Source organism: Macadamia integrifolia, chromosome 13 (genome assembly GCF_013358625.1).
Source record: "Macadamia integrifolia cultivar HAES 741 chromosome 13, SCU_Mint_v3, whole genome shotgun sequence".
Classification (NCBI taxonomy): domain Eukaryota; kingdom Viridiplantae; phylum Streptophyta; class Magnoliopsida; order Proteales; family Proteaceae; genus Macadamia; species Macadamia integrifolia.
Window position 1 is genome coordinate 4,356,397 of NC_056569.1, and position 12,942 is coordinate 4,369,338.

At 38.3% G+C, this 12,942-nt stretch overlaps 1 protein-coding gene across 2 annotated transcripts in view; it reads left to right on the forward strand.

The window, feature by feature from the left end:
• Positions 1–1,441: 1,441 nt before the first annotated feature.
• The window catches only part of LOC122059668 (ER membrane protein complex subunit 4-like), a 30,886-nt gene continuing 19,385 nt past the window's right edge, over positions 1,442–12,942 (forward strand). The window contains exon 1 of one of the 2 annotated variants that reach the window (XM_042622617.1): positions 1,442–1,452. The gene's annotated coding sequence lies outside the window, so the exon portion shown is untranslated. The other variant, XM_042622618.1, reaches the window with a different exon arrangement.

Consider the following 12,942-nt stretch of genomic DNA (forward strand, 5'->3'; position numbering starts at 1 on the left):
GCATATAATCATGTTTCAAAAAAAAAAAAAATTTTGTAAGTTTTTCATGCACATGCTTGTCTATTTTTTTTTTTTTTTTCATTCAAACACATTCCAAAGTGATCAAAGTTAACTTTTGGGGTTTTGATTTTATTGATCTGAACCCAATCCACGGTGATATATGTTAAAAAGTACTTAAAGAACCGACCAAATTTATTACTTAATTGATGGTAATATACAAAAATAATAAAAAATAAACATAAACTTATATCCTCTTACATTAATGTGTAGATGTCTTACCTAAAAAAACAAATTGTATAGATGTTTAATGTATCACATAAAAGATGCATATGTGGCTTCAGGCTTGTAGACTAGTTCTTAACTAAGAAACATACCCTTCTTACCTACAAAAAGTGGAATCGCCCATCATTTAGAGGTGTTTTCTCAATCTCCACCCAAATTCTTTGTCCATAAAGAAACTTAATCATATGCACCTACGTTAACTGATGTGACCCAATTGTTACATCAACATAGAGAAGTTATTCGATAGATGATAATTTCTTACCATGATAATAATTATATTTACGTGAGAAAGTTGCTTAAGATAAGATCAAAAGGTTCTTGCTTTTGGGGGCATTATGGTAATTATTGTTAGGATTTTTATATGGACTTAACTGATACCGATTGATCCATTGGGCCCAAGCAATTATAGACCCACTCTGATTAGGAAACTCCTAACTATTTCCATTGTGAGAGTGGAATAGGGTTTTAGGGATTCTATTATAAATAGAATACTGACGGTCCCTGCAGCCATTACTTTACTTAATGCCTTATTGGTTTTGAGAGCACGGCTTTTTCACAAGAGCAAGTGCACAAAAAGAAAGGAAACCCTAGAGTAAGATGCTGCAGAAGATCTCAGTAGAATGACTCCACTTGCGTAGTCATCTTCATGGGAGTAATGTTTAACCACATGGGACAGAGGTTCATGATCTATGTTCATGGGATACATGTACTTCTTTATTCCCATTTATGGTTCATGTCATGGTTGTCCCATTGATTATTATAGACATGGTAAATCTATATGGTTATGTATTCTAAGATGAGATACTTTATTGTTCTTGGTTTATGGACTACACCTATGATTTATCTTTTACGATTGGTTGATGATTCTTGTATTCTAAACACTATAGGGTTATTCATATGTTTAATATGGTAAAGAATCCCCAACAATTATCATTTCCATCTATGTTGTGATTTTAGGAGAGACCAAGAACCAATAAAATCTCTTTGAGTTTCTGCACTATTTGTGACTCTCGAAGAAAGATTCATCGAAAAAAACTTGAAACATAGAAATCGTTTTAGAAATACGCCAGAAGCAAGAATGATGAGACTTAATGAAGATAAATTCACCTACATTAAAGTTTTATATTATATTGAATCCAAGCTACCCACCCAAAGAGAGAGAGAGAGAGAGAGAGAGAGAGAGAGAGAGAGAGAGAGAGAGAGCGAAGGCCTGACAAAAATAAAGAGCATAGGTAGAGGCTTCATTCAATGTTTACTGCCTTCCAAACAACTCCAATTCACCTACACAGCCATGCACGTCGTCCTCGGTTCCTTTTCCTTTGCATCATTTTCTGAGTCTTGTCACACACACATCTATTCCACACAAAAGCCCAAAAATCATATGTCAATAGATCATTCATTTCTTAATATTTCTCTTATGAAAACTCACATTTTGGATTTAAGGACTTGAACAAGATTGTCTTTATGGGTGAACCGGTTCAATCTCAATCCGGGTTTGAGTTTATAGAGGCTAGGAAGCAATCGATCATGGCCGATCAAGGAAAGTGTTCTTCATAACTGTGCTAACAAGATTGATCCTCTCCCCATGTGTGTGATCTCCACACATGAGGTGAGAGCGGCCAATTGGGTATCCTCTCCTCCGCTCTCACCCATTTGGGGATCTTAGATCCCCAATGGACAGTCCTCACCCATGTGGGGAGGGTAACTCCTCTCCCCACATGGGGTGTTGATCCAAATTCAAACAAGACCCTTGGGTCAATTATTTGCTTCCTGCCCGATACATTTGTGCAGTGAACCGTGTCATATGCATGCACTACATTGCCATCTTAAAAAGATACAGTTTGGGTCATTTGGAGGACTAATTTCGTTTCCTTTAGCTTCAGAGGGACCATGTTGTCGTCCACCCACAAAAAACACTCATATGAAGAAGTGACCTGTCTCATTACTGCTTGTATATAAACTACCCTTAGTTGCTACTATACGATTCACGTACTTTTGTTTCTCACCTTACAAAGCCCATGGCATCTTCAATTTCTCCATCTTCTTCTTCTTCTCTCTGCAACTTAAAAATTCTCTTCATCTTCATGGCTTTTACCATCTCTTATGCTCGAGTAAGCCCTGATGGAGAAGCTTCAAGGATGGTCACTAGCGTGAGAAAACCAGAAGGGTTCCAAGCCGTGGTGACCTTTCAGGTCCTCACCAAGGGAGGATTTCCACCTTCTGGTCCAAGTCATAAGAGCCACGACACGAAGGGTTCCAAGGGCCAAGACATGCCGGTGATTTCCACAAGACACCTCTTAGAAGAAGTAAGCTCTGATCAACATAATAAGAGTTTTAGAGGCGTTTCCATGCGATCCTTTCGAGGATCTATACCAAATCCTGGTATAGGGCATTGATCTTCGAGTTTGGATTCTCTATTCATGTGGTGATCTTCTCACATGGGATCTCACCCTCCCTGGAGTATTAGATCACAAATCAATGGTGCATTAATTGTTGACTAAAATCCAATCACGCAGTGGGATCCTATGTGAAAAAGGTAACTCGTCTCCACTGTAGGGAGTTGATCCAGACGCTTGATCTTCCTCCCCTACCATTCACAATTGGGTCCTCCTCCCAAGAATATATTACTTCGGACCCAGCTATTCTTCTTCTTCTTCATTTTTTGTGTTCTTTGCTTTGGTGTAATTTGAGGAGGTTTACATGTAATAGGTAAAGAATGGTGGAGTTAATTCTTCCATTAATTACATTGCTATTGATTTTATGGGTCTCATTTGGGACCCATGACAAAGAAAATAATAAAGTTTGAAGAAAAGAAATGGATCATTGTTCTCTTTCTGTATCAATACTAATCAAGTAATTAATTGAATATCCATTGTAGTATGGTTCTTATTAATTCGGAATCTACTTCCTAGGGTTGTATGTTCATGTCCCCAACATTTTTTTTAGTTCTACTGTTCCAGACCTGCTTTTTCTGTCTAACTAGTTTCCCCATGGATCAAGATTTGAGGAATCAGATTGGTTACCGAATTGTTGGAGGTCAATTGAAGCCATTACCAACCCTAGAAATATAGGTGTTCAGTTCCTCTGCACGTACATGTCAAGTGCCAACACTTGTCCCACTTGCTGCAGGTGACAGAATATTTATGAAAGCAAAATGAACATGTGTTGATACATGCCCTCTATTTACAAGTGAATGTACGTAAAAATGAACTCAACTCAATATATAATATTGATCCGCCAATAATCAATCACGATTCTAATTCCTCAAATAGGACCATGGATTTTATCGGAGAAGTCTGTGGCCTATGCTTCCCCAAATATAATATCGGATTCAGTTGTGCCTTCACCTTTTAGAAAAGTGTTTTTTTATACATAATATATATGTTTCATATATGTCTACCAATATGTGAAGAAGGTAAGGAGTTTGGATCCTCTCCCCATGTGATGGGATCTCACACATTATGGGGTATTAGACTACAAACCTATTTAGTACATTAAATGTTATGACTCATGGTCTAGATATTTCTTGAATGGTGGGATCCTATGTGTGAAGAGGGTAACTCTTCTTCCCATCTAGGGGCTAGAAGGTAAGGTGGAGGAAAAAAAAAACTGAAGCAAGAGAATGATAAACTTAAAAATTCCAAAATGTGTGGTTGGCAATATTTCAAAAGCAATTTTTTTTTTCTACTTTTGTGTCATAATTATTATTGTATACCAGCATCTGTGAAGGTTGGGGAAGGGAGGGAGGGAAATGAAGTAAGAGGGTATCCAAATCTGAACTCCTCATTTGTTTTCCTAGTTTCTTATATCCTTAGCTTGCGATAATATTGGGGGAGAGTTAATTGTTGGGGGAGTGTGAATCCTGCACCAGCATAGAGGTCAATGAGAGCGCAAAGGAAGCATCAACAAGGGAGAGATTTGTGCCTTTATTGGGGAGGGGGGTGGGGTGGTCATTTCACCCCATTATGAGTTTGGGCATCGGGATCCTCTCCAACAGCTGGGCTGCCCCAGAGAGGCATTCGAAGATTGTAAGGACTTGGTCATTTGTTGGTATGTGTTCTAGAGCCCTCCATACTATTGGATGCCTCTCTGGACACCCTACCCACTAGAGAAGATCTAGATGCCCACACTTCCAAATATAATCTTTTTTTTCATAATAATTTTTTAAACTTAATAACCCAAACCCTAAGTTTGACAAAACAAAAAAAGTGTTTTATAGAAAGAGATGTTGCCAAACATGGCCTAGTGTTCATAAATTTTGGACGTGTGATGGTATAAACTTTATTGCTTTAAAGATTGAAAGATATAAAGGAGAGCGTAGGAAAGAGCATTTGCTGTGCAGTGCGCCGACAATTTAAATTTGGAGGGTGAAACGTTATTTCCAACTTGGGAACATAAAAGGACATCTTCCTTTTGCTTTTACCAAACATAATCTCTTACTCAGCTGTCCAAATGCCTTTTTTCTTGTTTTCTGTACCAAGTGGACAAGTTGAATGGCAAATCTAATGCATTTGATTAATATATAACCTTGAATTTTACTAACGAGAAACCTCTTGAACTTATTCAGTTTATGGTTAAGTTCAAGGATAAACCTCAATTACACGTAATCACATCTAATCCACGTAATAAATCAGTCACGAGACTCGAATTAAAGATGTTTGTTAACCTCCACCACTAGCTTTAATTTATAAGCGTTGAATGTTGATTACCCTTGGATGCACCAAAAACTTTTACAAAGGTAACTAATTCCCTTGCAGTGGCTACTTACCATCAATCATCTTCTAGTCTTTTCTTGTTTTTTCTCTTTTGACTTTTCAAGAAATACTAGGATTTTTTTTCTTTCTTTTAAATATGAATTTAGCTATTGTACTTGTACCTTTTTGCATGGCCAACAGAAACCAAAATCAATCCGAGAATACAGAAGAGCACTGGCATCCATCACTCTTTCTGTTTGTCATCTTCCCTTCGGTTAGCTAACCCATTAGGTAACAAATATCCAAGATTTTTCATCTTTAATCATAATTATAAATCCCCAAAAAAAATAAAAATGTATCATAAGGTTAGTAATATCATACAATAAGGAAAAATATTCCCATGGCCATCCAAATTTAGTACCCACATGAACCAAGTTTCCAATTCACCACATGTCCAACCTCTACTCTTTCCCATCATTGTTCCTTGGCCTCTTGAAACCCTTGCAGAAGTTAAAGGTTGAGAATCAGAAACTGTAGACCATTGTAAATGAAATGAATAATCTTAGTAGGGTTGGGTTTCACCTGCAGAAACACACATTGATGGTGCATCCACCAAATGGAATAGAAAGTTATTGCAATAATAGACGGAAGGACAACTTTATTAGCTCTAGAAATACTAGACTTTATTATAAAATCTTCCAACAAGTTTAAGAGAGAGGAGAAGCTGAGATTTCTCCTGTTGTAGGTTGTGTGTTTTTGTTTTAATCCTTTTGTTCTCTCTTTATACATTGATTTTTTTTAATTTTTTTTCATTTTAATAAATATGATCTTCTAATAAAAAAAGAGAAACAAGAATGAAGGTATTCAGTTCAAATCCATAAAGGTCCGGCAGTTCAAATTCTTTTAGATAGGTCACAAGAAAATATCAAGCTTTAATCAGTTTCTAATTCCTTAAAATGAGCGGGCGAGGCCATTCAAATTAAGAACCTAATGGTTTTCATAGACAAATTTTAAATTTGGGATGTATCTTTTTTTATTTCAAACACTCTTCCAAAGTTTCCTATAAGAAGTGTTGGTAACAAAATACCCTTGGAAAGTTAATAAAAAACTGTGCAATCACATTTGTAGTAAGAGATCCATTTCTAGTTAAAGAAATTTTTTGGTTAGAAATATTTTTCTTTCTAGCATCATATAATTTCCAAAACCTAGAGTTTTTGCGATTCAAAATACTATAACTATATTTTAGAGAAAAATATAAAACATGACATCCAACAAATTGGAATCAAATTGAGTACCGATTTAATTAAATTTGTTTACTAGCTTGGGATAAGAGTGAATTTTTCAATTACCTAGCTTTTCCCTTACTCTGTTAATAACATGAATCCAATATATGAGATCTATAATGTGGAAACCTAATTAGGGCTCCAAGATATACGTCATCTTTGTGATTAATTTAACCCCAAGACTACCCACATATATATTGAATGTCAACTGGGTACATCTACAAGTGGAAACCTAATTGGAGCTCCAATATAAACATCATCCTCCTCAATTAATTTAACCCTAAGACTACCAAATGTTAAGAGGGTAGATTAGTCAACATAAGTATATAACCCCCAAATTTTTTTATTTTTAATTTTAATTTTAATTTTAATTTTATTTTTAATTTTTTTTTTTTCAATCTTGACTAGATAGATCTTGAAATAGATGAAAATAGCAAACAAAGTATTCACATCATTCTTGTTATCCTTTCAAAGCGTCATCAACAAACAGAAGGTGGTCACCTCCAAAGCAGTTCTCTCCAACCTTAATGCATTTTATAGATTTTAACTCCTTATATACATTTAATAATCATGCTAAATCTCTCATAGCTATAATAAATAGATATGGACTATCGCGATAATCATGTCACAATATTATTTTATTAAACCCTATAAATTCAAAATTAAACAGTAGATAGCTCCACTCTGACCTCTCATAAGCTATAAACATGTCAAACTTCAATGCTAGCCACTAGGAGAAAGAAGAAGGATGGTGTTTTTTTTTAATATGAAATTACTATTTTACCTATCAAATTAGCCATGTGCTTAGTAAAGAGAAAACATGAAATTAATTTCAATTTTAAAATTGAAACCTCTCTTAAGCTATTTTAGAATTTCTATTCCATTTATTTATTTATTTTCCCCTGAAATTAGGTGCAAAAACCAAACCAATTAATTTCAGAAATTAGAAATCACCCTAAATTTGGCCGTAGTTTGTTTCAATTTCTTATTATAATTCTTTTTCCTTTCTTTTCTGTTTCTTATTTCTAAAAGGGAAAAGGTTGAGGACACTACTATGATGTGCAGCTTGTGTCAATCTTCCCTCACCTTCGGAAATGAACCCAGTTCCCCTCACATCCTAGGCCCCCCATTGGTTGAGCTGTAAACTCCATGAAAACTAACAGCATGTCCCCATTGGTTGAGCTGCAAGCTCCAAGAAAACTAGTTGTTGTTGTAACCCGGCAGTCATTGAGAGGGGGGGTGAATCAGTGAGTTCAATTCTGATACCTAAAAACCTGTCCGATGTCTGGCCAAGAAGAACCTGATATACCTGTCCCTGTTTGCACACAGTCGTATGCACACTCAGCCTCTCATAGGCACTTCCAAGTATGCACACCCATTCCACATTCCACGCACTTCAATATCAAATGCAAACAACAAGCACCCACAACACAGGTTTTTACGAGGTTCGGCAATTTGCCTACATCCCCGGAGTAGTGCCTGTAAAGGCTTCGTACCTACTCAATACACTACTTTTGACTGCACCCACAGTCGGGAGCACCCACACCCAATTTTCTCAAGCCGAAGCTGAGATGGCACTCGTAGTGCCGATACAATGTGTAGCACCCACTCCCGGTGCTTAGCACCCACTAAGCACACAATAAATAATACAATTAAATTGGGCTTATATCAATGCCCTACAGTCAAGCTCTGCCTAGCATATGCATCCACAACTAGCTAGCATGCTTACAGTTCATCCACAACTAACCTAGCATGTATACATTCATCCACAACTAACCCTAACATACATACATACATGTAATGTAAAATCCAGGGTTAGAGAATCTCACAACCGATTGCCTGGGATGACTGGAAACTTGTACTGACAAGTTTGGTGCTCACACCTTCTCTCTCCTTGGCTTCTTGCTCTTCAAAGCAAACACATCCTTGCTTTCTTCTCTTCTTCCTTGGCTTTGAGTTAATGTACCATTAACACACTTCAACCACCTCTTTTACCTCTTTAATGGCCTAAGAACATTTATCATCAAGAATGTATGTTCATTCAAGGACCAACAAAGAGGGGGAAGCTTCTCCTACCAAAACCGTAGCTTCTTTCACTCAAAACCCATTTTTCTTGCTTCCATGGTGTAGGGCTTGAAAAAACGAAGAAGCTGCAACTTGGTTCACCCAAATCCGACTTAAAATGAGGGAGATATGACCTTTTGAAGTTGGAGCAATGAGATAGCCCGAAATGGAATCTTCGTACGGGTGGCGTAGGCTACACCGGCGGCGCGCGCAACAGGGGCGAGATCTGACCGTAGATCTCATATAAGAGATCTTATAATCCAAGCCGTCCGATTAAACCAACGGACAACAGATCCAAACCGTTAGATTTGAATCTCGATGACGTCATCATGACGTAGGCGCTGACATCGTCAGAAGTGTTGTCGATCTATGATTGGTTGCTTTTCCGGATTTTAAGGGAGCTTGTCTCCCACTCACAAAAGTGAAAATGCATATTGACCGTTGGATCCGAATCTTCCATGATGGCTTTAATCAGATTTCATGAGATCATTAAGATCGGAATCCTTTTTATACTTTCTATACACGCGCGAAACACAATAACATACCTTGATATAGTGTAGCGCCAGTGCATCAAAAATTATGCATCTAACCAATCAAATCCCACGCGCAAGCATCTATCTCGTCCATATCACACCAAAATCTCAGCAGCCTTTGGATGGGCATCAAGCCTACGTGGTCGAATCTTGGCCGTCCATTTCACTTCCTTTACTCCTCTTTATTACAATCAAGCCCCTACCTCCATATGTTTCAATACTTAAATACCCCTTGCAACTCAGACCTTCAAAATCTTTAAATTACACAAAAGCCCTTCGAATTTCAAAAATAAAATCCGAAAAATCCACCCAACACCGAGAGCAACTGATGGATTTTCGGTTTGGATTTTCGAACCGACTTTACGGAAACGCTTATAACTTTTTCATACGATATCCGATCGAGATGAAACGAAGTGCGTTGGAATCGTAACTGGATGCTCTACGACTTTTCAGAAGACTCAATCATCTGAATCATCCATGTAAAAAGACCAAAATGCCCCTACACCTTTCCAATGACGTATCTTTCTCATACAGAATCGGAATGCGATGAAATCAGAACCGTTGGAAAGATTGTATTTTTTTCGTATTGTTACATGTAGAACGCTTCCTTTAAAAAATTCATCTTCAATGCCGAAACTGCCCTTGACTGCCATAAATGCCGTAACTTCTTCATACGGTATCGGAATGTGACGAAATAAAATGCACTGGACTAGGAAAATTACAATCTATATTTTTCATGAAGAACCGATCTTCCAAAAATGTCATTTTCATTACCGAAAATGCCATCGATCGTAAATAGGCCAATTTTGTCAGTTTTGACCCAGAAACCCGCACCACCTATTAATGATGTATTAAACCACTCCATGCATACCAAACTGCTCTGTTATCTCATCGATGACACTGGATACTGCCATGTCATCATTTTCATCCACGTCACCCAAACTGGCCACGTCATCACCGCCACGTGGCCGAGTTGCCAACAAGGACAACCATAAAACAACAATCTCCCCCTTTGGAGTTGTTGGCAACCACCTCATCACTAATACACTCTAAAGCTCCGATGAGTAACTCTCTCCCCCTTTGACAACAAGTACAAAGGGTGGAACCAATGGACTCCCCCTGAGTCCAATATGGGGGTAGCAACATCAAGCAACTTGCTCCCCCTCTCCCAATGCTACTAGTGTTTTGGAAGAATCACCACTCCCAATTTCTGTCTGAGGAACTCAAACTGATCTTTAGGAAGCGGTTTAGTGAAGATATCGGCCACCTGCTCTGCTGTGGGAACAAACTCCATCCTTACTTCACCTTCCATCACCTTGTCTCTTAAGAAATAATACCGGATAGCAATGTGCTTCGTTCTAGAATGCATCACCGGGTTCTTGGAGATATTGATAGCACTAGTATTGTCACAATATAGTGGCACTGCCTGCTCAACCTCCACACTCAAATCCTTCAACATCTGCTTCATCCACAACACTTGTGTACAACAAGATGTAGCTGCAATGTATTCTGCCTCTGCAGTTGAAAGAGAGACTGACTCTTGCTTCTTACTATGCCATGCCACCAAGCTGCTCCCCAAATAGAATGCACCACCACTGGTGCTCTTCCTGTCATCTACACATCCGGCCCAATCTGCATCTGAAAAAGCTGACAAACTAAAGCTCTTGACTTTCGGATACCATAACCCAAACTCACTAGTCCCTTTCAGATATCTGAAAATTCTCTTCACTGTTGCCACATGTGTCTCTTTTGGTCATGCTTGGAATCTGGCTACCATACACACAGCTTGTAAGATGTCAGGCCTACTAGCTGTCAGATATAATAGGCTACCAATCATTGACCTATACGAGGTGTGGTCAACTGATGGAGAGTCATCTTCCTTGCTCAACTTACACCCAGTCATCATAGGTGTACTAACTGGCTTGCAATCCTCCATGGTGAATCTCTTTAACATCTCCCTCACATATTTGGACTGAGATATGAAGATACCTTCTTTCTTTTGATTGATCTGCAAACCCAAGAAGAATGATAGTTCACCCAACATGGACATTTCAAACTCATCTTGCATCCTCATTGCAAAATCTTTGCACAACTCATCTTTGTGACCCCCAAAGATGATATCATCTACATACACAACCACCACAAGCTGACTGCTTTCTTCAGTTCTGATGTAGAGATTACTGTCCACTAAGCCTTTCTTAAAACCCAACTTGCACAAGTAAGAGTCCAATCTGGAGTACCATGCCCTTGGAGCTTGTTTCAAACCATACAATGCCTTCTTCAATCTGCATACAAGAGTGGAGTCCTCACTCAGCTGAAACCCATCAGGTTGCTCTATGTAAACCTCCTCTTCCAAGTTTCCATTTAGAAAAGCTGATTTGACATCCATTTGATAGACCTTGAACCCCTTGTACACTGACAAAGCCAAGAACATTCTGATAGCCTCAAGTCTTGCCACTGGAGCAAAAGTTTCCTCAAAATCAATGCCTTCCACTTGAGCATACCCTTTGCATACAAGTCTTGCTTTGTTCCTCACCACTTGACCATCTTCATTGAGTTTATTTCTGAAAACCCATTTAGTACCAATCATATTCTTGTCAACTGGCCTAGGGACTAGATCCCAAGTGTGATTCCTCTCTATCTGATCAAGTTCTTCATTCATGGCCTTCATCCAACTCTCATGATTGCTTGCCTCATCAACAGTTTTTGGTTCAATCTTCGAAAGAAGAGAGTATGTATTGGTCTTCATTCTTCTAGTTTGAACACCTATAGTGGGGTCACCAATGATTAACTCATCTGTTTTCTGTTGATCAACTCTGTTGTGTCTCCTCTGCTCATCTGAATCTACCTCATCCTGTTCAACATCAATCTCATTTTTGCTTTTGGGTCTACTATCAACCAGGTCATTCTCATCATCAAGATCTTCAAATTCTGGAAGTTCATTTCTTGAGCCTGAAGGAATATCCTTTTTTTCATCAACTGTGACATCAGCACTCTCTATAATTTTTCCAAGTCTGATGTTATAGCATCTATAGGCCTTACTTGAAGTAGAATAACCTAAAAATATACCTTCATCAGCTCTATCATCAAACTTATTCAAATCTTGGGTTGTGTTCTTGATATAACACTTGCTACCAAAGACCTTGAAGTGTCTTGCTGTAGCCCTTCTTCCAAACCAAATTTCATATGGAGTCTTGCTTTCATGAGGTCTCAACATACATCTGTTATGGATGTACACTGCAGTTAGAACTGCCTCCTTCCAGAACTTTTTACCCATGTCATTCTCTGCCAACATTGTTCTAGCCATGTCTNTGTTGTTGTAGCATCTATAGGCCTTACTTGAAGTAGAATAACCTAAAAATATACCTTCATCAGCTCTATTATCAAACTTACCCAAATCTTGGGTTGTGTTCTTGATATAACACTTGCTACCAAAGACCTTGAAGTGTCTTGCTGTAGCCCTTCTTCCAAACCAGATTTCATATGGAGTCTTGCTTTCATGAGGTCTCAACATACATCTGTTATAGATGTACACTGCAGTTAGAACTGCCTCCTTCCAGAACTTTTTACCCATATCATTCTCTACCAACATTGTTCTAGCCATGTCTTGCAATGTTCTATTCTTTCTCTCTGCAACACCATTCTGTTGGGGTGTTCTTGGAGCTGAAGTTTGTTTCCTGATACCATGCTCATAGCAGTATTCTTCAAAATCATCCCAACTGTACTCACCTCCTCTATCAGATCTCAGACACTTTATCTTCTTCCCTGTCTGATTCTCAACTTGCTTCTTAAAGATCTTAAATCTTTCTAAAGCCTCTGACTTATGTTTCAAGAACATCACCCACACCATTCTTGAATGATCATCAACAAACAACATGATGTATCTCTCTCCTGAGGTGCTAGGTGTCCTCATAGGACCACATAGGTCTGTGTGAATCAACTGCAATGGAGAACTGGAATAATACTCCTTAGACTTGTAGGAGATTCTGGTTTGCTTTCCCTTTTGACAAGATGCACATATAGGATTGGAGAGCTTCTTCAACTCAGGAACATCTCTCACTGCCTTCTTTGAAGAAATCTTGGCAA